The following is a 26713-nucleotide window of genomic DNA, read 5'->3' as shown; positions in this document are numbered from 1 at the left end:
CAAAAAAGCACACGATTTTCGTGGATTGGAGACCATTTATTCCATACAGGGGTAGACATGCAAATCAGAAGGTGTATTCGAGAGGATGAGATCCTAGACATCTTAAAGGCTTGTCACAGTGGACCATGCGGGGGGCACTTTGCCGACAAGAGAACAGCACATAAAATACTACAGGCAGGGTACTATTCGCCTACAATCTTTAAGGACGCAAAAAAGTTTGTGCAGGCCTGTGATAGCTCCCAGCGAGCAGGAAAACCTAGTCAAGCTGATGAAATGCCTCTGAGACCACAAGTGGTTATTGAGCCATTTGAACGATGGGCTCTCGATTTCGTCGGGCCCATTAATCCACCATCAAACCAAAGGACATACATCCTGGTAGCAACAGACTATGTTACTAAATGGGTCGAGGCTGAATCATTAGCTAGGGCTACAGAAGATTCGGTAATACAATTTTTGTTCCATTTGTTTGTACGTTATGGACTTCCGAGAGAAGTGATTACAGATGGTGGACCACAATTTGTTGGAAACAAACTAGCCGCAACACTTAACAATTATCATATCCAACATAAGATTACTACCCCCTACCATCCGCAGGCAAATGGACAAGTAGAAAACAGTAACAAGATAATTGAGTCAATCTTAACAAAGACCATCGCATCACATAGGCGTGATTGGGCTGCTCGACTACCTGAAGCATTGTGGGCTTATAGAACCACATGGAGAAGTACGACAGGCTATTCACCTTATCAATTGGTGTTTGGGAAACAACCAATCTTTCCTATCGAATTCGAGATCCAAACACTACGAACTGCACAAGAGGTTGGCCTAGATCTGAATGAGGCACAGATCAATCGACTACGACAAATCAACGAATTGGATGAGATTAGGCTCTCTGCATTACAAAACAAAGCATTAATCCAACAGCAGCGAGCTAAGTGGCACGATGCACTTATAAAGAATAAAGTCTTCCATGAAGGAGACTGGGCTCTGTTATACGATTCTCGATTCCAGGACTTCCCGGGGAAACTCCAGACTCGCTGGCTAGGACCATATGAGATCCAGAAGGTGCACGACAATGGGACCCTCACTCTGATCATGATTGATGGTTCTGGACATACGTTCAAAGTAAATGGCCACCGAGTTCGTCTCTATCGAAGACCCCTTACTCGGGAATCCTTTTGTCAACAGCTTCAGCAAGATACTGATTTGGAGATCCTAGCAGAGGAAGTGAAATCTTCCTCACCCATAACTTAAGCAATTTGTTTTTCATAATTTGTACATAACATCCTGTATATATGTTCTTTTCATTTTTGTTTTGTAGTATTTTGGTTACTTTATTTTGCACAACACTCGTTTGATTTTGCTGTTCCTTTTCAAAAGGAACAGCACTCGTTTGATTTTGCTGTTCCTTTTTAAAAGGAACAGCACTCGTGTGATTCTGCTGTTCCTTTTCAAAAGGAACAACACTTTTGGTGTTTTGTTGTTCCTTTGCAAAAAGGAACAGCACTTGTTGTTTTGCTATTCTTTTTCGAAAAGGAACAGTACTTTTTATTTTACTGTTCCTTTGCGAAAAGGAACAACACTTTTGCGTTTTGGAATTTTTGCTGTTCCTTTGCGAAAAGGAACAGCACTTCTGCGTTTTGGAATTTTTGTTGTTCCTTTGCGAAAAGGAACAGCACGTTTGTGTTTTGGAATTTTTGCTGTTCCCTTGCGAAAAGGAACAGCACTTTGACGTTTTGGAATTTTTGCTGTTCCTTTGGAAAAAGGAACAGCACTTTTTGTTTTGTTGTTCCTTTGCGAAAAGGAACAGCACTTTTTGGCTTTGCTGTTCCTTTGCGAAAAGGAACAGCCCGTGTGGATTTTTGCTGTTCCTTTGCGAAAAGGAACAACACTCTTTGTGCTTTGCTGTTCCTTTGCGAAAAGGAACAGCACTCGCATATTTCTTTTTTTCAAGATGCAGAATTTGGTTTTTCTTTTCCGCAAGAGGAGTCATTCGCATGTTTCGCTCAGAGAAGACACCATCAGAACCTTTCTGTTTTTATTTGGACGCTTTGCAATTATACTCTCCTAAATCCTTCAGATATAGCAATGACATTATGCAATGAACATAAAAGCATGATATACCGAAACCTGCATATCATAAATCGCTATTATTTTAATAGTCAGTATATATAAGAAGTCAAGAGGAAGGACATTAACTTTCGTCTTTACTGTCATTATCTTGTTCCTGAACAATGGTTTGGTAATTTTTATCATGTCGATTTCCCTAAAAACTTTCTTGATCATTACTGAGGAATATGAGCAAACAATTTATATCTGTCTGTTGGGATTGTAAGACTTCTTCCACCATTCCCCACTCTTAAGGAGTGCGGAACCACCCTTATGTGTAATCGAACAAAGAAAAAAGAAGTGTGCTGCAAAAAGAAGAATAAAAAAGAAAAAATATATAAAAACAAGATATGAAATTGTCAAATGCAGGATAGGGGGTCTCATTCAGAGCCAGCCTACCATGATCATAAGGATGGAAACGAAGTGGCATACCCATTATGGCCACCACACCAGGGATATGGTCCAAAGGTAAAATAACAAGCAAACTTTGGAACAGGAGGTCTCATCATGAGCCGGCCTGACCACGTTTCGTGCCTACCTTGTGAATGGCATTATGGTTATCTGGTCACCAAGCCAGCATAATGGCCTGCATTTTGACAAAGCACTCTTCAGTAGATACACAAAGGATAATGGTTCCGGAGGGTGAGATAAACAAATTTGCCAAGGTTATGAACACTTGTTGGCAGCAGAGCTCTGTTAATGGCATTGGAGTCGTAATATTTACACCAACAGGTATGATATTAAGTCTGTTTGTCTTTTATTTCCTTCGCATGTATCATATGTCACACCTTGATATAATTATCGCATGAGCATTATCACGAATCATGGCAACGGAATTGACAATGACTACTGGAGACTTGGTACAGTTGACAGACGTCCAACCCTCGGTTCCTCATTATATCACACTGGCTTATCTTAAAAGCGATCCATTTTTCTGCCTCGGTTTCGGTACTTCATTGTCTTTTACAACATGGCATAATTTCCACCTGCTGTACTTTATGATTTGACTCCCGACTAGTTGCTTCTCCTCTCTTTGACGGCTGGGGGCAGCCTATCAGATCGCGGGGGGGGAGGTGACCTCATTACTCCAATGGTTACGTGGCTGCACACCATTCGGGCAAAATAATGACATGATTTAACGGTATGATGATCTCATTCTACGGACTGCCACCCACGGTCTTTCTCTTTGCTGCATGCTCTGCGAAAATCCTTCCTAAAAATAGCATCGAGTACCCTCTCTGTTCGGTAAATACCGCGGACAGTTGCTGTGTCATTCCCGAGTTCATTCCTGAGAGTAAGCTATGGGCGGGAAAACAATCCGAAGTGAACCGCACAAGCTAATCGCGTCTGATGCTGCCCTCGAAATTCTGGAAAATGCAGGTTGGTTGAATTACTTCAACCGCCTGCAAGAATCGAACGAGGCTGTAGCATTGGAATTCCTGCAAAATCTGCAGGAAAACCACTCTATAGTCGGAGGAAAGCGGATAGAAGTCACGGAGGACATTATTGCAGAAACCTCAGGATTACCAGCTGTTGGACCCAGATGGGAGCTGAAGAAGGAAAGACTGGAGAAAGCAATGGAAATTTTCCAAAGCGAAGGCCAAAGTCTGACAGTCAAAGGAAAAGGAGTTCTGCCGACAACACTGGGGGAACCCTGGACCGAGCTGGCGAAAATAGTGCAGAGCTATATCACCTGCGAGGGGAGAAAAGATGTGGTAAGGGCTCGTCACTTAAAACTTCTAGCTGTTTTGAAGGGAAAATGCTCTGTAAATCTCCCTGCCTTTTTAAATTCATTATTACATGATGCGGCCCGAAGTTTGAAGAAAGCTCAGCACACAGAGACGGTTGTTAGCCACCACGGACTGATTCGGCTAATAATAAGCCACAGTCTTGCCCAACAGCAAGACACTTGGGAGGAATTGGTTGAAACAGTCAAAGTGGGACTGGCTTTACCTCGAACCTCCAGCACACTGGAACGTTCAGAAGAAACGTAAGAAGTCGGCGGCAGAAAAACATGCTGTGTCGAAACAGAAGCAATCCTCCGATACGCCGGAACGATCAGAGGAACCTAGAGAACCTGTTGGCACTCCCAACCTGCCTGAAAGACCCAGGAAGTCAGCTCGATTGGTTCGAATAAGGGGAAGGTTGGAAAAGATTCAGAAAACTGTGACCCAACCAATCGAAATCGAGGACGAACCTTCGGAAGAGGAAGGTGAATTACCCGAAGGAAATGCTGAGCAATTAGAGGCTGGAACTAACCAGCCAGAAGAAGGAATTGAGGAAGAAAATGCACAATCCTTGGGTAGCCCGTTGCAAGACCATCCAGGAGAAGAGGAATTGGCAGCAGTTCTGGCCAATATGGGAGAATACGACCAAGCCTCCAGTCCAGGAGGCATCCTTGACGGTCCCGCAGAAGAAGAGTTACCTGAAGAAGGGCATGCAGAAGAAGCAGGGGAAGAAAACCTGCCCGGTAAAGAAGCAGAAGACATCAATTCGGGACAATCTGTCCCCAGGGCACCGGAAGATGTTCCGGGAGAGGAAGAAGAAGTAAAATTAAAGGCCAAACCCTCTTCCGAGGCTAGGGAAATTGCAAAATTGAAGAAGAAGCACCAGAGGATGCTGGGCATGATAGCTAGACTTCGGCAACAAATCAGAATGTTGAAAGCCAGTCTGAGAATAAAAAAAACTGCAAGGCAAAAGAAGAGGACCACGGCAGCGAGGACCCCGAGGGTTAGGGTTCGTTTTGAAGGAAGAAACCCCATCAGGAGACCTACTGTTGAGGAACAGTCCGCTGTTCTGAATGTTAATGAGGAACAGGGTGCTGTTCCAATGGAAACTGCTGTTCCATTTGGCCCGGAGGAACGAATGGACATTCCAATGGAACAGCAAGGGGCTCCGGTGGTAGGAAGACCACACCAACCCTTTGTTCGCATCAAAAAGGAGACAGATAGCAAAGAGGTTCAAACGGAAACACCCCCCTCGGGTGTAATTCGGGTCCTAAATTCCAAGCAACGCAATAGGAAGGTCCAGGTTAAACTTCCAGCTTCTACGGCTCTGTGGAAGAAAGACCCGAAGACCAGGACCTTGCATAAAATGATGAAGGAAGCCCAGTAGGAGGCCGAGCAGTTGCGAGAACAGACGGTCCCCAAGGAAAGATACGAGGAGCTCCAACAGCAACTTCGAAACATCAGTCAGTCTGAGAGCCAGGCCTTTGAAGGATGGCAGAAGGAGCAGGAAAAGGTTGCTAAGGTAACTCGTCGACTAGATAGTGTTGTTAAGCAGATGGACACCTTGTGTTCCTTGTATACTGATGTTTTGACTTGTAGAGCCCCTGCTAAAAATTATGCTTTGTTTTTGCTTGAACGTTATTTGAGATTAAAAATAAAAGCTGTTAGGGCAGGAGCACCCATCCATATCAACACTGTTAATGATTTTATAGATTGCTGCAAGCACTATGGAGTTAAAGTTCAAAGATTGTTATGTGAATTCTACTTGCACAATCTTGTCTTAGACCAGGAAACTGATTTGAATCCTGGCCCTTTCGTTGGCGATATACAATTTCAAGCCTTTATCTCATTTGGGGTGAATCAGTTAAAATGGCTTAAAGCTTACAACATCTTCCAGAGGCAAGAAAATAGCTTAGACCTTTGGGTACGAGCTGAACCTAGGGACCCAACAGCATTATGGAGAGAGCATAGGAGTATGATGAGGATCCCAGGTGTCATGAAGATATCAGGTCCCATGCATGAAGACTTGATCCGAAATGGTCTGGAGTATTTCCTGACTATTAAAGACCAGGCCTTCCATGCTGCAAAGTTTCGATACCGAACCTCTAACCCAAACATCCAGCTCAGAGAACCCTTTAACTTTGAGAATTTTGAATTGGCTGCCAGTCAATTGAGTCTCTATGGGGAACGGATTCTGCGAGCAGGACCATTTTGGTTTGGGTATCGGTTTCGCAGCCCAATTGTTTGGCATCTTGCACCTGGATATCAGGCTCTATATGAGATGCCTGCAGATCAGTTAGACCAGTTCTTTAACCATCTAGTTCCTAATCATGGTTGTCGGCCTCTTCGAGAGATCCCTTCTTCGGCCTACTCTCTCACAGCCCTGCATGTCAATTACAACGTTTTCATGAGGACATGAAACAGGGTAAGCAGGGGGGTGTGTGGAGCACCTCGAAGGTATGCTTTTTGATAAGTAATCTAGTGGTTTTTCAAATACTATTTCTAATCTTTTCTGTATATTGAGCCTAAAAACATAAGGGTTTTGGTAAATTATGTGAAAATGGACAAACAAAGCTCAATCACTAATGATCGATGTTTTCTATGCAGAAGGACGCGAAAATAGGGGATTATCGAGTAAAAACGAGAAGCGCAAGGAAAGTAACTGCTGCCCTGTCGACAGGGAACCGGATGCGGACAAGATCAAGTAAAATTGGAGCCGAATAATCCAGGAAAAGAGCGCAGGATACCGTGACGGAGAACGCAAGAGACCTGAACGATTAGCGAATCCCTCAGGATATTCGATCCTGAGGGATCGCTGCTTTAAAGCTTATCTTTTGTATCTAGACATCTCCGTCAGTTATGTTATATAAAGGTACCACGCCATCGAGCGTGGGGGGGAATGACTGTTATTATAATTAAAAACTCAGAACGATTTTGATCACTGAGCTTTTGTAATATCTGATTTTGTACACTTTTGTTATGCAATCAATATAAAGGATTTGGTGTTCACTTCGTTTCTATATCTGAAGTAACTCTAAGCAGTGTACCATCGTAGCCAAGGGCCCAGCTCCGACGGTCACTTGCTGTTGTATCATACGGTGATTTGTGTGGTTTGCTTATTTCTTTCATTACAGTAATCCGATACATTTCTTATATGATAGACTATGCTTCTTAATTAATATCTGAATCTGAATAAGTTCTGTAATTCACGTCTCTGTATTACACAAACTGAATTTACTCGAATTGCATCCATTTCTACAGTAAGTTATCGGTCTGAATGTTATCATTATTGGATTCATATGAAATAAGTACTTGTGAGACTTGAAGATAATATCACTTTGTTCAGAAACATAGTCGCAACATACATTGCTCTCGGATCGCTACAGTAGTATAGACCGTGTACATACTTCGGGGTTTGCTGTTCCATTTGAGTTTGCTATTCCATTTGAGTTTGCTGTTCCATTTGGGTTTGTTGTTCCATTTTATATGATTGACGTTTCCTGTTTATGATAGTTTTCTGTTCCATTTCATTACTGCTGTTCCATTTCATTACTGCTGTTCCATTTCATTATTGCTGTTCCATTTTAAGAATTGCTGTTCCATTTTACTTTCATTAATCTGCCTTTATCGCTTTCGCGTGATAGCAGGCCTAAGGCTGTCGTGAGCCCAGCAAGATGCTGCCTAGCTCCCTGACCTATAAGCCCATGCTTTGGTTTTCTTTTTTTATCAGTTTCTAAAGGGAAGGGTTATTGGTTCCGTACCCTTGACTGATCATTTGCCTTGTGTGATTTCATTTCCTGAATTGGTTTAGTTACAGCTTAGTGTTTGTTTCCTTTCAAGTCATTAGAATGCTATACTACCGAGCACTACTTGGACAGAACAGCCTCGGATTGAGTTACTCCTTGAAAGAACAAAACGATCCCGGATTGACTTAATAATGTGGAATAATTGGTGGTGTGAGAGACCCTAGTTATAGCTCTACACATTGTAAGCCAATATGTTATCATTATTAAACATTTACCAATGTAGTAATTAACTATCCAACTTACGATAAAGAGTTGTATTCTTTGGTACAAATCACAAAGAAATGGAAGCATTATTTGATGGGTAAAGAAATTATCATTCATATTGACCATCAATATTTGCAATATTTACAATTACAAACCAAGCTACACCAAGCTAGACATTTCAGATGGATGGAATTCCTTCAACAATTTCCTTTGCTAATCAAGTATAAGAGAGGTATATACAACAAAGTTGTAGATATGTTATTAAGGCTAATTGTTAATGCATTTGTTATTCCTAAGCATAACTCAATCATGCATGAAAGTTATATAGAACAATATGCTCAAGATGAATATTTCAAAGATGTTTATGTAAATTGGAGTCAAGGCAATCATGTTGAATAGTTGGATTATCATGTTCATAACAATATGTTGTATCATCTTGGCATGTTGTGTTTTCCAAAAGGTGAAAGAGTCAATGTTGTAAGGGAAGCCCAAACTTCTGTTATTGTTAGGCACTGTGATGTAGGAAAAATAACTATTCAAATTCAGAGATATTGTTATTGGCCTTGCATGCATGAAATTGTATCAAGATATGTGAAAGGATGTTCTATTTGTGCTAACAGAAAGCCAAGAAATAGGAAATTGGGTTTGTACACTCCACTGCCAAACCCTTCTCATCCATGGCAATGTACTTCTATGGATTTTCTTGGGGGACTACCATTGTATAGGAAAGGTCATGATTATCTATATGTCGAAGTAGATCTTTTCAACAAAATGTGTGTGATGATACCATGTAAGAAATGGGTTACAACTGAATAGACCACAAATATGTTAATCCAAAATGTATGGGTGCACTTTGGGTTACCCACTTCTATTAATTTTTATTGAGATTCTTAATTTATTGGGAAGTTTTGGTCAATTTTATGGAAACTCACAGACACAAAGTTGAAGAAGAGCACAACATTTCATCCACAAACTGATGACCAGATAGAAGTAATGAATATAAAAATAGTGCATATCCTTTGAGGATGAGCATTTGCATTACATCCAACATGACTACAATCATGTGAAGCATTCATCTACACAAGTATCTCCATTTGAAGCTTATTGGGTCTATTCTACAAAGTCTTTAATTCATATTTGGTAAAGATATTACAGTATATGGACATAGTGATCTAGATAAAGCCAAGAATTTCATTGAAAAAAATCAGTTATTGCATCAAAGGGTACAAGCATAGCTAGAGAAAAGCAAAGCCAAGTATAAAGAAAGGCATGATAAGCATCAGGTTGATCGTGATTTTCAAGTGGGAGATAAAGTTCAGTTGTACATAAACAAGGAAATACTACAAGATGAAGGTAAAAATCTCAAGCCAATAAGATATGGTCCTTTAAAAATCTTCGAGAAGACTGGTAACGATGATTTTTTATTAGATTTTCCACCTTGCATGCAAATTTATTTTGTTGTAAATGTTGAAAACTTGAGATTGTCTGAGCCTACAATGATTAGTGATTAGGAAGATAATTTTCATATTCCATTTATAGAATATTTTCTCTTGAATACTTAAATGAGTTACACAAAGACTCAATTCTTGACAAGAGGATAAGGACTTCACACTGAGGCAATGTGGAGTATCTTTGAGTGGGGCTCAAAGGTACCAATCGAAGCAAAGAAAGGTGGATAGAGATTAGGAAAGTGACGAAGTTTTACCCTCACTTACGTTCTATGTAAAAATAGACCTTTCGAGGTCCATAAGCTTCCTATGGGGAAGAGTGATCTAGGGGATCAAAAATATGCCCAAAAACATCCCTTAAACTCTCTCAAAAATAGTTCCAAATCATATATCTCATCGTTTTGATTCTAACAACACTTCAATTGCCTCGATATGACATAGTATGAGGAAGTTGTTGCATTCTGAAGTTTTTGGTAAACAATAAAAAAATCAACTTGTAGGGTTGACTAGGTAGTGTAAAGATGCCACGTCGTAGTTCGTATGCTGATGTGGTGTTCACATCGTCAGGATGACAAAGTAGTATGGAGCTAATTAGAACATGACATGTGGTGAGTCATACATGGAACAAATTGCACTCTCTTGTTGGTTGAAGATGATTTGATATAGGAAAATCACGAAGTAACAGATGGCCCAATCATAGTGAACCACATGGAACTTAGATGACACCAAAATTGGTTTGTCAACTAACCAAGATTCTTCAGGATTTAACTACTATATATATAGATTATAACTCAACCATGTTACCATTAGATCACCTATGTTTCTTGTTAAGAGTGGTGGTGATGATTAATGTTAAAGTGACCAGGTTTAGAGATTGGGGGGAGACCAGGTTGGTCGGCTGTGACTGCAGTTCCATGACCATGGAATAGAGCTAGAAGGGGTGGGGCATGTGGTACCCTACCCACACCCTAGCCCATGGTTATGTTGCAATAGCATAACCATTGGTAGATTTTACGAAGGGGTGGGGTGTCTGGTACCTTACTCGTGCCCCAACCCATAGTTATATCAATTGATGGGTGACTGGGAGTAGGGTTGGGAGGTGTGTGGCCTATGCCCTGTGCCCCACTATCATTTTTTATTCCATATGATGGAAGGTGGGGAGGAGACAATGACAAAGGGTGCTCAAACGATTTTTAAAAATTAAATTAATAATTTGAAAAAATGCACCCAATGTGGTGGGATTTGTTGGTCCGACCCAAGAACTTGGCAAGCTAGATTTACGCCTTACCAATCTACCATTGGGCCATTTTTTCCCAATAGGGATGAATTTGTAGAGCGTTTTGTAGACAATTTGGAGAGGGAGACCTATCTTTGCCATTTTCAACCTTTTTAAGCCCAAGAAGAGCATAAACAATGTTCTTTGGGCATTATGGATGCAATGGAAGTATTAGTTTATCAATTTTAGCATTGCATGTTGATATAATTTATCATTTGAACATATAATATAAAAGGCCACCATTGGAAGCTGGACTTGGAGGTGTAGCCCAAGAGCGGTGGACTACGTCATTAATTTTTTGTGTTCTTATGCTGCTTATTGTCCAATTTTATGTGTTAAAATCTACAAAATTTAACTTCGTTTGTGTGCTTCTGGAATCACTATCCATTTCCCAAAAGACATATACTAGCTTGCAAAACTCTATATGAAACCTTTAATTTTAACTTTATATTAGGTATAAGTGAGAGGTTTGAACATTGTTTACTAAGATCTATAATCCTAGCATTAAAGAATGAGAAGGGGCCTTAGGAACTCATGGCATATGAGATAGGGTCCCTAGAGAGAAACAAATGAGAGAAATTGGGAGGGGGACCCCCAATAGTTGTGATAATGGGCTAGGGGCCCCATTATCACAACCCATAATCCCTTAAACCATAACCATTGAGTTCCCTATCCCCTTAACCCCAAAGCCATAATCCCTTAACCTATACACTCATATATCATAACCCACTAACCATAGAGAGTAGAATGAAGAACTAACTCTTGTGTGATAGAATGTAGAACTAACTCCATAGAGACTAATGAGAGAGCACATACCAGGGTTTTCACTTGGTGTTAAAAGGAGTGGTCATCATGTTTGACATTGTAGATAGTGATCATGTTCATGTGTTTATCTCATTTGTTCCCCGAAAATAATCTATGCCTTAGAATCCTTCTCCTATTGCCAATATTGCTAGGAAACATTCAAACGATGAGTAGAGCACCAATCGTTCAGGCAAAGTAGCCTAGGATTAGGGTTTGCAAATTGAATCTTAATAATTCCTTAATTCATCTTTAGGTTTTAAACCCTGCCATTTCTTCATTATTTGCAAGCTCCAAACCTATAGAAGAATTTAAATCATTTTTTGAGAATAAAAATACAAAAAAGGCCATGTGCCCTTCCATATTCGAAGGGAAATTTCCAGCTTTGTAGAAGATATATTCCTACAAATGACACATAATCATCATCCTTATAATCACTACTATTTGAACAACAAAAGCTTATTTTTCATTTCATTGTAACAACGATATATATAACTGACCTTAGGTAGCATGCATATGCCCGTGAAGAATTTGTAAGAGGTTAGAATCTAGGTTGAAGGTGGACTCTATGGTAGATAATCATCTTATTCTTCTCCTTCTTTTAGAAGCGAGAACCTAGAAGGATGCTCCAAAATCTGTTGTCAACATGCTTTTCCTAACTATTGAAAATTCCTTCATCTTGTGATCCCCTCATAGACATGATAATACCTCCCTTGGAACAGGAATGCATATGAGATCTATGGGCTTCACATATGAAACATGACTTCTCCTGGAGCTTGTCTAGTTGTTCCTAATAATTATGTTTAGTAGAACCATGGATAAGGCTCTTTTTATATTCATATTTTTTATAGAAATCTTCAACTTGAGCATATCCGATTATTTTCGGATCACAGCTCTACTTGGAGATCTAATTGACACCCTCACACAGTGCACATAGTAATGTGGGTTCTCTTGGGTTATGTTAAAATTTTTATTGTAATATGGCGCAAAACTTGATTTTCTATTAATTAATCAAACATTAAATTTTTGAAAAATGTAATAAAATTAAAGTTGAAATCTATCTAAAATCACAAAAATTAACTTCAAAGAATACATGGTTATAAAATATAAGCACACCTTTTTTGATTGATTGCAAGTTAACCTCCTCTCTCCAAAAGAGAGTCAAACAAATCTTCAAACAAAATTTCAATGAATAGGAATGAGTTCTATTCTCAATTTAAACAAAATGATGCTAAAAAATTGCAGGAAACTCCTCAAAATATGGGTGGGAAATCAAAATCATTTTGACTCTTATGACACTGATTTCTCACTACTCCCTTTTATTGTACTACCTTCCAACACCGATATCTTTTCTTTAACAATGAGTTTCCCAAGTCTACCTATCTCTTAATCTTTTGTAAATATTTTATTTTTTCTTCAATATCTCCTTCCATCATCAATATCCTTTTTTAATTGTTCGTTCCTCTTCCTTAAATATTTATTTATTTCAAACAACATAAATTTTCAATGGATAAAATCACTCATTCCCCATCCCATTCTCTACTACTTCCATTACCATAGAGATCTTAACCACTAAAACTCACCATTTTTATTCTAGCTAACCAACGCTATTGTAATGGGCGTACATGATTGTCTCAACGAGGGTAAATAGAAATATCCCTTCTACCAATAACATTTTTGATCCAAAGATGGATTTTTCATATTAATTTACCACAGTATCCCTTCTTGAACTTTGTGTCTTCCTCTGAAAAGGATTAACAACATCTTACAACAAACTCCAACAAATAGTTTTGTATGACAATGTCCACGTAATAATTAATGATATGGGTCATATAATGGTCCAGTGAATGAGGAGAAGTCAAACTCTATGTGATCCATTGCATGGTCCTCTTTTGTCAACAATTTGGCCCCTTTGTCTCAAGATACCTTATCTTCTTTGGAAAGGGGACAAAAACAAGTTATTCTAGATGTTTCAAAATGGAGCACTCTTCACCTATGTTCCTCTTCTTTATGCCACATGTGATGTGAATTCCAATTGTCATCTTCTTTACTTGGGTGTTCTTCTTTTTAAAATGTAACCCTTGACCATGTCATGAAACCATCCAAAACATTATTAAATGAGGAGAGGTCCTCTTCATGTGTGAAGCTAATGGAATGTGAAAAGTCATCCAATATACATCCAAACATTTGATTTTTTCCTTGGGGAATGTGAAAGATACCCCAAATAGAAAACATGTATAAACATTTTGTAGCAAGGTGCCCCAAATGTGAGATGTTTCCACTTGTGTAATTTTACTTTCAAATATGTGAAATCAAAAACAAAGAAAACCTTAAAATACATGGATGTATCTCAACATGTGAAAGAAAAAATAAACACTTACGCTATTCTTTCTCTGTTGGCAATTTGGGCTTTTTGTCACATGATATCTTCTCTTCTTTGGAGATGGGACATAATAAAACTTTTAGACATTTCTAAATGGTGTAATATTCACTTATGTCCTTCTCCTTTACACGACATGATACAAATGCCAATTTCCATATCCTTCTCTAATATGGTGTTCTTCTGTTATCCCTATGACCCTTGACTACGCTATGAAATCCTTCAAAATATGCAAAGAGGTTGGGAGCTCCTCTTCATGCATGAATATAGTGGAATGTGACAAGTTAACGAAAAATCCTGTAAATATGTCATTTGTCCCTTAGCGAATCTAAAATGTACTCTCAATGGAAAAACATGTATAAAGATTTGTGGCCAACTACGTTTTATGTGATATGTTGCTAGTTGTGCAATTGTGCCTCTTGTTGATGCTCAAAATGGCACCCTAGTTGTCCAAGGTTGAGAAGGTGTCACTTTGGGTCAACTCAGGGTTGTTGCCAGTGTCACCTTAGCAATGGATCCTCTCACTTAGGATGACTTATTGAATCCTAGGGATATCCCAAAGCGCAAATTTATCGGGTCTTTTATGTGACTAGATCACTAGCACTGAAAACCATCTTTATGTTAGATGGTTCAACATATTGATGATCGATATCCTATTGACCACAAATTTTCTATCCATTATTGCTTTCATCGCAACATTTCTAGTAGATATTCATGGTGTTCATGAGACTATTTCTTGTTCTATTCTTTATGGAAACAATGTTATCTCCAACGCCTTTATTCCTACCTTTACAACTATCAATTTTCACTTTTATCCCATCGAGAAAGTAGATTTTTTTGATAAATGGCTACACAATACGGACCATACGATCCAATCATTCATGTCATCGATGTAGTACCCACACAACACATACATTCGATGGTCTATCATAGATAGACACTCTATGATGGGTTTCATAGATACCTAGCCTATGACAACGAGCTACATTCTATTGTTGAAACTTGTAAGAAGTGGAAGAATTATAATTTCCTAAAGGAAATGGTCATCCACACCAGTTGTAGGAATTTTCCTACACTAGATAATCCTTGGGAGTTAGTTCCGTTGGATTTTATGTCATGTTTTCCCTCAACCAAGAATGGTGAGAAATGTGTTTTTGTTGTTGTTGATCACTTCCTCAGGATGGGAATTTTGGAACCTTGTGAGAATATTGTCGCAACAAAATCCACCCATAAGCTCTTCTTTGAGGATATTTTGGTTCATTTTGGGTTTCCAAAGTTTAGATTTCCTAATAGGGATAGTAGTTTCCTCAATATTCAGATTTAATCTTTTGTCCATGATGGACATCAAGGTTGACCAAATCCATTACCTTGCATACCTATATTGATAAATAAAAAGTAGTCTAGGATTATTATAGATGCATTTATAGTTTAAATTGTGAGCATCCACATACACGTGTTGAAAGCCTTCCATATTTTGAACAAAAATTGAACATAGCTCTTCATATTTGTATTGGCCACACAGTTTTTCAAGTGTGATTGGGGTCCGAACAATTGGCACAAATTGATGTACCTATATTCATGGAATAACCCATGAAGATACCTCCCATACTAGTAATGAGGTAAGAAAACAAACCAATTTTTAGGAACATATCTAACAAATTCAATAATGATTTCATGATATTTTGTAGAAATTTGCTAACTCCAAGTACATGTAGATACACAATCCATTGGGCTCGACATAAGTTTCGAGTTGTTGTCGAGTTATGCTTGGACTTTTATAAAGATAAATAGAAAAACTCCCATTAGAAGCTCATTCCATTTTGATACGAGCCATAGACCATTACCAAGGCTACATGTGAGAATTATTTTGAGGATAGTCATAGGATGGTCTATATTACTTCAAACGTATATGTTTGGATAGTTTATGCTTGATGGGGTGCATGTCTAGAAAGAGTTCCCTTATGAAAATTAAAAATATGATCACACCATTACTCACATAACTAGTTGTGATATCTACCTGACTGACATTAGGTAACTACATAAGAGATTTTAAGAGTGAAATTTTCAAGGTTTGTTTTATATCAAGGTATGTGGATCATTATGTTTTTTTCAAAAGAATTTATATATGACTAAATTTTTTAAATATTACATCACTCTAATATTATTTCTCTTACATACTCCTAGGTTATAATTCAAAGCATCATAGGTACTAAAATTCATGAAACTCTTGTTTTTTCTCTAAATAACTAAAACTCCCAATTGTTCTACTCTTAATATTCAAACTTTCACTATTGTTAAGACTAATTCCTCTAATTGTTGTTGTTCCTCCACATGTAAGTTTACCACGACATAGACATTAAAAATTATTAACAAGATAGTGTCGGGTTACCTAATTGTATTTAAGAATCATAAGGGGTTGGGTTGGCACAAGGCAAACTCTTCTATTATCTAGTGCCACGCCCACTACTAGGTTCTCGTCCTCACTAAATATTTGGGATACATCCCTTGGACTTAGGATATGGTTTTCTATTAGTTCATTTGATTCTTTCTCATCGACATTCTCATCCTACATTGCATACAACCTACTACATTGTAATAACATCTCTTATAACCCCACTCCAGTGTTTTCATTAGACCTCTTTGACTACTACTCCTTATTGAGCTATGTTTTATCATCAACCCTTTGTTTTATAACCATTTACTGGCCAACTTACATTTCCCATTCAAATTCTCCAACTCTCTTTTCATCAATTCATTACTTGTTTGTTCGCTATTCTCCTTTTTCAACTCATTGTTGCCTTCTTCATTTGCTCACATATAGTTCAACCACCACTCATTAGTTATATCTAATTCCTCAAATCTTGTTCAACTCTCTTTAGCTTTTGTGCCCTTCATGGCTATTTAGCCCTTTGAGTTATCATATTTTCCAACACCATTTTAGCCCATTACTTAATCCAAAATTTTACACCACCATTATCAACTGGTTAGTAGGAAAAAAAAAATCATTCACTAACAATCCTTGTAGGGTTTGTTTTGACTAATATCTCTCAAAACCCTTTCTCCTTAGATTTTGATTACAACTAGTACAATTCATGGGATTTATTTCTTTGGAAAATCAAAAATTTTCATTTCCCTCATTCATTTGTGTCGTGTTATAGGGTTTGTCTAGGGAAGGAGGAGGAAGGGCACGTCCATGCTATGACATATATGATACATTTCGTTGGTTCCACTCAAGAAATTGGATTCCCACTACCTCGAATCATGGTGATTTCGTTTTACCGAAGGAAATTTTCAATTCAAAACTCTTCTAGACAAGTGCAACAAGGCACTCAAGAGGTTGTTTGTTCAATATTCCAAGGACGAAGATGAAGTCGAAGGTGTGGGCGATAATCTATTGAAGATTCTATTGATTCTCCTTTGTTCATGAGTTATTCCTACAAAAAACAAGCCAGCTTGGAACATGCCTACGATGCCAAAAACCCAAAAGCTGATGCTAAGCCAAATGAAATGGTATTTCTCCAACACATTTTAGAAAATTATAAGAACCGTGGGATAAAAATCACTAACCAATGAATTGATACAGAGTAGAAAGGATGCACATTTTAGACCCTTTCGTGATTACAACATGAGATGTGATGGGTGTGGATGCCTTTGTTACTTTGATGGTATTTAACAATGAATTAGGATTCACCAACCACAACATAGAATCTCTCTACAGCATTGGGAAATCCACGAAGAAGGGAAAAAGACAAGGGGGCTACATTGTTGAGAAAGTTATTCACTTCTTAAAACCTGTATTGATGAAAAAAAAGGAAATTAGGGTGTTTGGGAGTTTTTTAAAGCCTTGACTATCTATTGTTTAGATAAAATTAAATATCTATTTCTAAATTTGGAGAGATTGGGTTTAAAATCTTCGTAGAATGGCTCCTCATATGCAACATGTTATGCAAACAATATAAATTTTGGTGATTGGGAGCTTTTTGTACCATTTTTAAATTTATTCAATTTGGGTTTAGGAGGTTTGGTCATGGCGTTAAGATGAAATATTCTTTGAAAACAAGATGGAATGAGGGAAATTGGGAACTTTTTCTAGGACTCACTGTTTAGATAAAATTTGTAGTGCATCTCTCAATTTTGAATTTTTCTTTTAAATCTTTGGGCTATGGCCATTTAGATGAAATATTTAATGAGAATAGACTAGAACTCATGTGATTGGGTTATTTTCATATCCCTTGCTATTCAGATAAAATTTGTAATGTATTTTTCAATTTTCATAATTGGATTTAAGAGCTTTTGATCATGGATGTTTAGATTAAATATGTACGAGCTTTCGGTCATGGTTGTTTAGACAAAATATGTAAAAAAGAAAATAGAATTATGATGGGGGGAGTACTTTCTAGTCTTAATTGTTTATATAAACTTCACAATACATTTCTAAATTTGCAGAGACTGACTATGAAAGCTTAGGTTCATAGCTGTACAAGTTAGGTATGCTATGAAAGCAAAATAAAATTGTGGTGTTTGGGAACTTTTTGTAGCGTTGACTATTAGATAAAATTTGTTTTATATTTCCAAAATATGTAAAGACTAGCTTTAATAGCTCTGGACACATTTTAAACCCTAGTGTCATTCTGAGAAACAAAAGTATCTAGAAATTCCAAAGAGCACACCAAAAAAAGTAGATGACAACATCTCTCGAAATAAGAAACTCATTCAACCTTGAAAGAGGAATCTCAAAGACTAGCCATACTCACAAAATATTTAAGATATAGCATACATGGAACCTTATATTTATATTTACTTAAATAAATCTCTTAAGGAAATATTTCTTGCAATAAATTACATTTAATACAATATTATATAAGAGAGTGTTTCTTCAACTTGGCTCTTAAACCATGTTGATTTCTAGGGCACATGCTAGAATGAATTTTTCTTCAATACATAACTACTTACAATGATGAATTAACATTAGTTCCTCATTGAATTCAATGAATATCATTAATTATTTACACAAAAGAAAAATGTCAACCAATAAACATGAAATAGAAGTAGAGATAAACATGAGACAATAGAAAAAGAAATTAGGCATGAGGCCAGGGAAAAACCCACAAGGGGAAAACTAATAGATTCTTCCTTTTTGGAGAGAGAGAGAGTTCAAATTCCATCAATACATTCAGATAAACAAGGTATCAAAGATAACAGATAACCAAAGAATTATCTCACATATGTCAAGCCTCTGTCCTTATTTTCTGTTGTTTCTCATTCTCCTTTCCTCCCCTAGAACTTGCTGGAACAAATACAAACATATGTGATCGAGATTTCCAAATAACGAGGAATACCTCACATATAAATAGCCTTCATAAGGGATTGGTCATGTTCCTCTAAGGGGCCCATCCTAACTTAAACAAAACGAAATCCAAATTGAGCATGTTTGGGAGGAAAAATATAAATATAAATTTTCCAATTTCTTCATAATGCAAATATTGACCATGGCTACCATATTTCTATCATTCAACATCGACAAGATCACATTCCCTAGTGGTAATCATATATCAAGGGGGATTGTTGATCTCATCCATTCATATATGTGTGGCTCAATGACTAGCTCCATAGAAGGGTAACATGGATTTTCTTTCATTGATGTTTTCTCTAGAAAAAATCATATTTACTTCACAAAGACCAATATTAGTAGATTCCAAGAATTTAAAGCTTTTGTAGAGAATTAGATAGCTAATATGATTCATTTTTCTAGATTTCACGGTGGAGGAAAGTACATCTACAAGGAATTTGGCCTTTTGTATGGAAATAGGTATCAATAGGGAAATGACAATACCTCACAAGCCTTATTAGAATAGGGTTGAATAGAGGAAGAATGGATCCATCATAGAGACAACCAAAGCTATTGTTCATGATCTAGATTTTACCATGTATAATTGTGTAGACACATTTAATACAATTGTTTGAACTTTACATTTTGAGCAGGTGTTTTCACAAGATATTCAAGAACAAGACACTAGAAGACGTTTTTACTAGTGGAAACCATATGGATCACACTTTTGTGTTTTTGGTTGTGGAGTGTATATTTATATTCATGAGGAGAAGAGATATATTCTTGAACCTTCTATTGTGAAAGGTATATTTGGTGGTTATATTGTGTCCTCCGAGGCTTGGAGGATATTTCTTCCATCATAGTAGAAGACAATATTGTGTCGAGATGTAAAGTTTGATGTGGATACTTGGTCCTGTAATTCTCAAGAGCTGACCATGGATGTTGAGTAGGGATAAAATATTGTTGTCCCATGTGCATAGGAAAAATCAGATTCATATAAGAAAGGTTCCAATAAAGGAACACAGTGTGTTTTACTCTCCAATTTAGCTAAAATGTTGAGATGGATTACCTAGATTTTGCAGGAAGAAATGGGGCAAATAGGAGCACCAAAAAATTCTTTTTGGGTGAGAGGCCCATGTATGTAGGTTGAAGAAGGCCCTTTATGGGTAGAAGTAGGCACCACATACATGGTAGTGAATGATTCATGAGTACTTAATTTAATTTTGGCTTCACCAAGGTTGCTACAGGTCCTAATCTTTATTACTTGTTTGATAAATATGGTTTTCTTTTCTTCTTCCTACATCTATACGCTTTGATCCCTATATATGGTTCTACAATATACTCATTTCATGGTGCAAGAAGAAGCTAGCCAATGAATTTGATATGAAGGACATCAAACTTATGTACTATTTTGTGGGGCTACAGGTTTGGAGGGGTACATGTGATGTTTTTCTTCGGCAAAGAAGTACAAAGTAGAGATAATGAAGATATTTTAGTCGCTATATTATAGACACTTTGCCATCAAGTGCTTCCCAATTTGAAGATACTTGGTGATTTAGATTCATGTATGTAGATCCTTCTCTCTATAGGTAGTTGATTGGTTCTCTCATGTCTAACAAATATTGGGCATGATATATGTTTTGCAACAAATATTTTGATAGAGTTCATGGTTTGAACCCAAGCATATTCATTGGATTCTTGCAAAGCATCTGCTCCAATGCTTGAAGTGCATAACCCATTATCTCATGACATATGCGGCAGATGGTAAGTTGATGCTTCATGGTTTTTTTGATTTTGATTGTGTTGGAGATGGAAGTTCTAGGAAGAGAACTTTGGGATTCTATTTCAGCTTGAGATCATGTACGATATCTTTGTTTAGCAGCAAACAGGTAGTAGATTCACTCATCTAAATGGAGGAAAATTATATGGTAGACAATTATGCTAGTTGTGTGTCCATATGGGTTGTAAGCTGATATCAAAGTTGAATGATTAGACGTTGGGGGTTTTCGAGTCTTGATAATCTGGTACTTTACAATTTCTCCAAGCCTATATATAAATTTGGAACCATTTCCTTAGAGACATATTTTAGAAGGGAGTAGTGGTCGTAGATTATGTTCCTTCGTATTTGTAGGTTGTGCAGATATTTTGACAAAGCTCCTAGCTAACGGGAAGCTTGAATTGCTGAGGGAGATGATTGGCTTGATGGATAACACCTTCCTTACAAAGGTGGAGTGTTGGTTTTCCATATCTATGTTCTTGAATTGTTGTTCTCTTTAGCATCATTCAGTCACTATTTTCAATAGAGATGTAAAACCTTGGTTGTGTGTATCACTTTGAGTAATTATGATCAATGGTGTTGCAGTGAATATGTAGAGAGGTAAAGATGTATGCATTTTCTACCCTTAGACAATTTCCAGCCTTAGAGAATTCTAGTTTTAGGATTTTCTTTAATAAGAAGTTGTTGTCCTATTTTGCATTTAATTTTCTAGATTTTTGAAAGTACATGACTTAGGAAGTCTTCCAGATTTAGAATAGGCACTATGTTTGAGTTGGTGTCCACATTTAAACCATGGGTTCTCTATTCTAGGAGGATTGGCTCTTTATTCTATGGATTCTCTCATGCAGGTAGGGTACATCTCTAGGCAGATTTAGAGTTAGAGTTTCACAGTCACTTCTAAATCTAGGCACACTGCAGGGATATGCCTTTTCTGTATACCATGGCCTTTTTTAGTGTATAAAATAAAAGCAGGGTAGGGAAAATAATTCATTCAATTTTGAGTCATTGTAGTGTATTTCTTCTTTCTGATTTTATATTAGAGAGATTTGGTCAAGAGTTCAAATTTGTACTTGGTGTCATAATTTTCATAGTGTTGTGTTTGTAGATCTCAAGTTCCTTCATCCACAATTATGATAGGTTTTCATTTTTTCTGTTACCTAGGATTTGTAAAGAGTTTAGATATACCTACCATGATACGAAATTTAACATAGGCTACCAAGAAACAAATATCTAAGCTACATCTAGCGTAGGACTAGAAAGAACCCCTTATGATTGAATAATATAAGAAGAAAAAATTTAGTCCATATAGAATGGGGATTCACAAACTGCTATACTCATTCCATATACATGAAAAATGATATAATGAAAACTATGTAGTATTCCATTAACGTATACAACTCCCAATTAATATATGTACAACTGGAATTGCAAAATATAAAATAACTACATTTATAATTTTTTCACAACAAAACAAGTCCATTTGAATCCAGAATTTATTCATACATATGTGTTTGTCCTTGTCCTTTACATAACTTGTATAGAAACATTCTAAATGAATTTTGCAAATTTGCATACACAATTGTTCTACTAGGCCAGTCCACTTGAATTTATCAGTAATTATATAGATGCATGCATCCTTAAATTTAACAATGAATGGGTTTAGTACATATACATGAAATATTGTGGCAATATCGCTCATCTTTGTTGTTTCAAAACCCTAAGTGACTTCCTAGACTAGTGCAATAACAATCACAACAAGGCCTATTAGCTTTCTCCAATGTTGATAGGTGCTAATGCTAGTTTGTACATAAGGTGAGACAATTCCAATAACTACTCATATATGCATGCTTATTTATAGTTTTATATAGCCTTTTCTAATTACCAGAGTGTGTAGTTCTTGCATAGGAGTGAAGCTTTTCTGCAGCGTTTGAAAAACTTTAACATAAGTACATATTTTGAAATCCATCCTTGTAACTAATATTGGGTAGTTGAGTGAATGGATCAAAGTTCTGAAATGTTGGTTTTCTAGACTTCATGTGTTGAAGCTCAACAAAACATGATAGTATGCAAATGTCAAATGCCTTAACTTCGTTATTTTCTTCAATTGTTCCTAACTCAACTATATACCAATATAGCTTAGTAAGATGCCAAATTTCTTTATCTGATGCACCAAGTGATCCTAAGCCAATAACCTAAGCAAGATCATCTAACTCAGGGTGTACTAGCACTGACACATGATGAAGTATCTCATGTCAAATGTTATGTTCAGGAGTGTACATTGGATTGCTAGTGTGATGAATATACTACGTTGAATGGAATGTTTTGAAATATATTCCATTCAAAAATTGACGTGGGTGCAACATCCCTACAACATGTCTTACTGTCTGTTGGGTGTGACTTTTTACCTATTTTCTGCACCTTCTTTCCCCAGTTTTGATCCTCTTATTCTCAAAGCCTATGAACATTACATGATTAACCACCCTTTTCCTCACTTTTATAACGTATTCCACTGTCATGTTATTTTGCCCTATTTTGCTGAATAATATGATACTTTATTACTTTTTGTGGCTAACTGGGATGAGCATTGGAGGATTATTTTGGAAGCTCTTCCCCTTTATAGGTGTTTCTCATGGGCACAAGGCTATGGAGTAAACAGGCAGCGTCGATTAATTACAGAGTAGGGTAAAGCAGTTTGTTGTTACACCATCTATGTCGTTACAGGTTGTTGTTAAACATTGAATGTTGTTATAGGATGCTTTGCACTATCCGCTAATGCAAAGTACCATTGTTGCACCAAGGGTGTTGTCTCGAGTGATTGTCGTTACATCCCGAATCATTATTCATTCATAGGATATTGTTGCACCAAAGATGGCAAGTGTGGGTACTATTCCAAATAACAACTGTCAGCATTAGGGATTGTTTATTTTGGAAGCAACAGACCCATGTGGTTGGAATCCTAACTAATGTATACTTGTATTTAGAGATAGGTTGTAACTACTTTTATTTTTTATCAGCATGAGAATCATGAGATTCTCATCACTGATCTGTTTCTAGCTTTAGGCATGCAATAACTATAAAATAAACTCGATTTCCTATGTACAAGGATGGCATATAGAAGGGTATTATTACTCTGCTTCTGTAACTCCGAATTATTTTTAATATTAGCTCACTATGGTGATGTTGTTACTACTCTTCAGTTGATTCATTAATTAATTTTGTGTTGTTCATGTGCCCTTGCTAAGGAGAAAGGGCCCTCCCCTTTGGCAGGGACTACAGTCATAGAGGTAGTGTACATTCTTGTTTTGTTTATTTGTCATATGGTTTCCGATTGTTGTTCTAAAAATTGTGAATTACATTCGTTGTTGTTCCAATTTATATTATGTTATTACATTGAGTAATCCAACAGAATAGTAGTAACCAATTGGAGTAGATGTTAGTTATTGTGTGGCGCGCCCTTGCTTTGGTAGTTGCAAAGTGTGATTTCAATTCTGTGGAGTGTATTTATTTCTACATTAATGATTTGATTTCAGAAATTTGATGTAGCGACATCTTTTATTGTTCTTTATATTTTTCATTCTTGGTTGTAGTGTATGAGCACAAATAGTGCAAACTCCATTGAAACAGCAAGACCTACCCTGGGTTGACAATTAAATTGTACAGGCTCAGTTAATTAGGATTTATTAAAACAAAACTACATTTTGGTTCCGTTGTCGGGGATTGCAGTTGACGATACAGTCAGCCAAGTTGTTTGTTTGATGATAGAGTGCTCCTTGTCCACAATTGTTGGGCGGTAAGATGAAAGGTTAGAACCTGCACATCACTCTAACATACTTGGGCGGGTTCAATGATTTGATCACTAGAGAACTTAGGGCATGAAATTTTCGTGTTTTGTTTAGCATGTCTTCAGCTCTTCAATTGATGGGTGATCAAACAAGAGGTAAGAACCTACACATCGCTCTAGCATACCTGGGTTGGCTCACCATTGTTGAAGACTAAGACACTTAGGTTGTGAACTAATACACATAAGGTCTATGTGTGCAATTGTAGGAACTCTAGAGATACCAAAAGTACCCCCACTCTAATTAATCACAGGAAAAATGAGTTGTAAAAAGGAAAGGAAGAGTGTATGTTTGGGAAGGGAAACATTTATCTAGGAACTAATATCTAAGGTAGAAAAAGAAAAATCAAGATCTCAAAGGGATGTAAGGAAAACATGGCCACAAAAAGCTGTCATTCCCATAACAAGGGAAAAAATCTCTGATTCCTCTATCTCAGGGCCATATCATTCAAAAGCTAGCACCCACACTCCCAATATCAAGAATCCAATCTAGGAGTAGCAAGGTGAGGCTAGTAGCTAGAACTTAAGGACCAAGGGACAAGGGAAAACTAAGGGGGAACATCAAACACCTGAGATGGGAGAGCACCTATTGGTTTATCAATACCGAGATTCAGGTAGTGTGATGAAATAGCTAGCCCTGAGGATACTTGAGCACTCAATGACAACTGCAAGGCCATCATAGGAATAGTTTCAAGAACATATGTTACAACAAGGGTTAGAAGGATTAATCATGGAGGACAATAATGACAACAATGCTAAGATATATGCTACTATTACCACCTTTGAGTTCACAATTGGGGATATTGGAGGTGAAGCTCCTATGAAAAATATTCCTCTATCATCCTTATCATCCTTTCAAGGGATGACTATGGAAGACCCAAACACCTTTCTATTTGAATTTGATGTCTTATGCAAGAGTTATGACTATATCTTAGATGCTAAAAAACTAAAACTATTTCCTACTACTTTAAAATGGGCATCCTTGAGATGGTTCATGGGACTGGGCTCCACTTCTATTTGAACATGGAACGATATGAAGGAGACGTTCTTATCAAAGTACGAAGAATTTTGCAGTTACAGGGACTGAAGGGAAGAAGTATTCATAATGAAACAGAAGGAGGATGAGAGCCTGGAAGAATATATAGAGTGATTCCACTATAATTTGTAGAGGTATAAACACAACGATTTAGACCATGAAATCTTGAAGACCATATTTATCAAAGGAATGAGGGACGACTACTTTGACATCCTAAACCTAATAGGGAAGGGGGATATATCGTAGGATCCATTCGCTGAAATTGTAAAGCTTTGTCTAAGATGCTCTAAAGGATCATCTAAGGGGAGGAGCACAATTTGAGATGCCTCTACCTGAATACAAAAATCTACATGGGGAGGATTAACCAGAGAAAATATTGGGAATTTGTCCAAAAATTTCAAGACCAATATCCTCAATACCCTCTCTTCCTAGATAAGGAAAACACAGATCAAGAAGACACAAGCAAAAGCTGATACACCTTTGGCTGTGTTCTGTCTGAATTTACTGAAGAAGCATCCTTTGAGGGAATGTGAATTGAACAACATCATCTTGTGTAATATTTTTGAGTTGTAAAATTCGACAGGTCAATGTCTAGAGCTTCCTAGACTGAAGGCAATACATAGAGAGTCAATCGAGGAGGTGCAATCCTCCTATTTCATCGCACCAAGGATGACATGGCAAGCACGAACTCCAGGTATGTGTCAATATTTTTCCTTGTTCAATTTGTGGAACAATGCATATAATACTTAACAACATCCATGGCAATATCTTGCTCCTTCTTCAACATAGTTTTCTTCACCCTGGAACCAGTGGTCTCTATCTCCCTCTATCCAATCTCCCTAATCTCAACCATACCCTTAGAATGAGAACTGGAGAGGCAATGTCCAGACTACGGCTTTACCTGGATTACCAATGCAACAAGAACTGCAGTTACCTCCTTTCCAAACTCCTTCTCCTACACTGCCTGTGTGACCCCAACTAC

At 37.3% G+C, this 26713-nt stretch overlaps 1 pseudogene; it reads right to left on the bottom strand.

Moving 5' to 3' along the window:
• Positions 1-22731: 22731 nt before the first annotated feature.
• Positions 22732-23373, bottom strand: LOC149165967 (phenylalanine 4-monooxygenase, chloroplastic pseudogene; annotated as a pseudogene).
• Positions 23374-26713: the final 3340 nt, after the last annotated feature.

The sequence above is a fragment of the Pinus tabuliformis genome, chromosome 5_1, assembly GCF_031772625.1.
Source record: "Pinus tabuliformis cultivar Carrire ecotype Pingquan chromosome 5_1, CPIR1, whole genome shotgun sequence".
Classification (NCBI taxonomy): domain Eukaryota; kingdom Viridiplantae; phylum Streptophyta; class Pinopsida; order Pinales; family Pinaceae; genus Pinus; species Pinus tabuliformis.
This window is presented reverse-complemented; position numbering and strand designations above follow the sequence as displayed.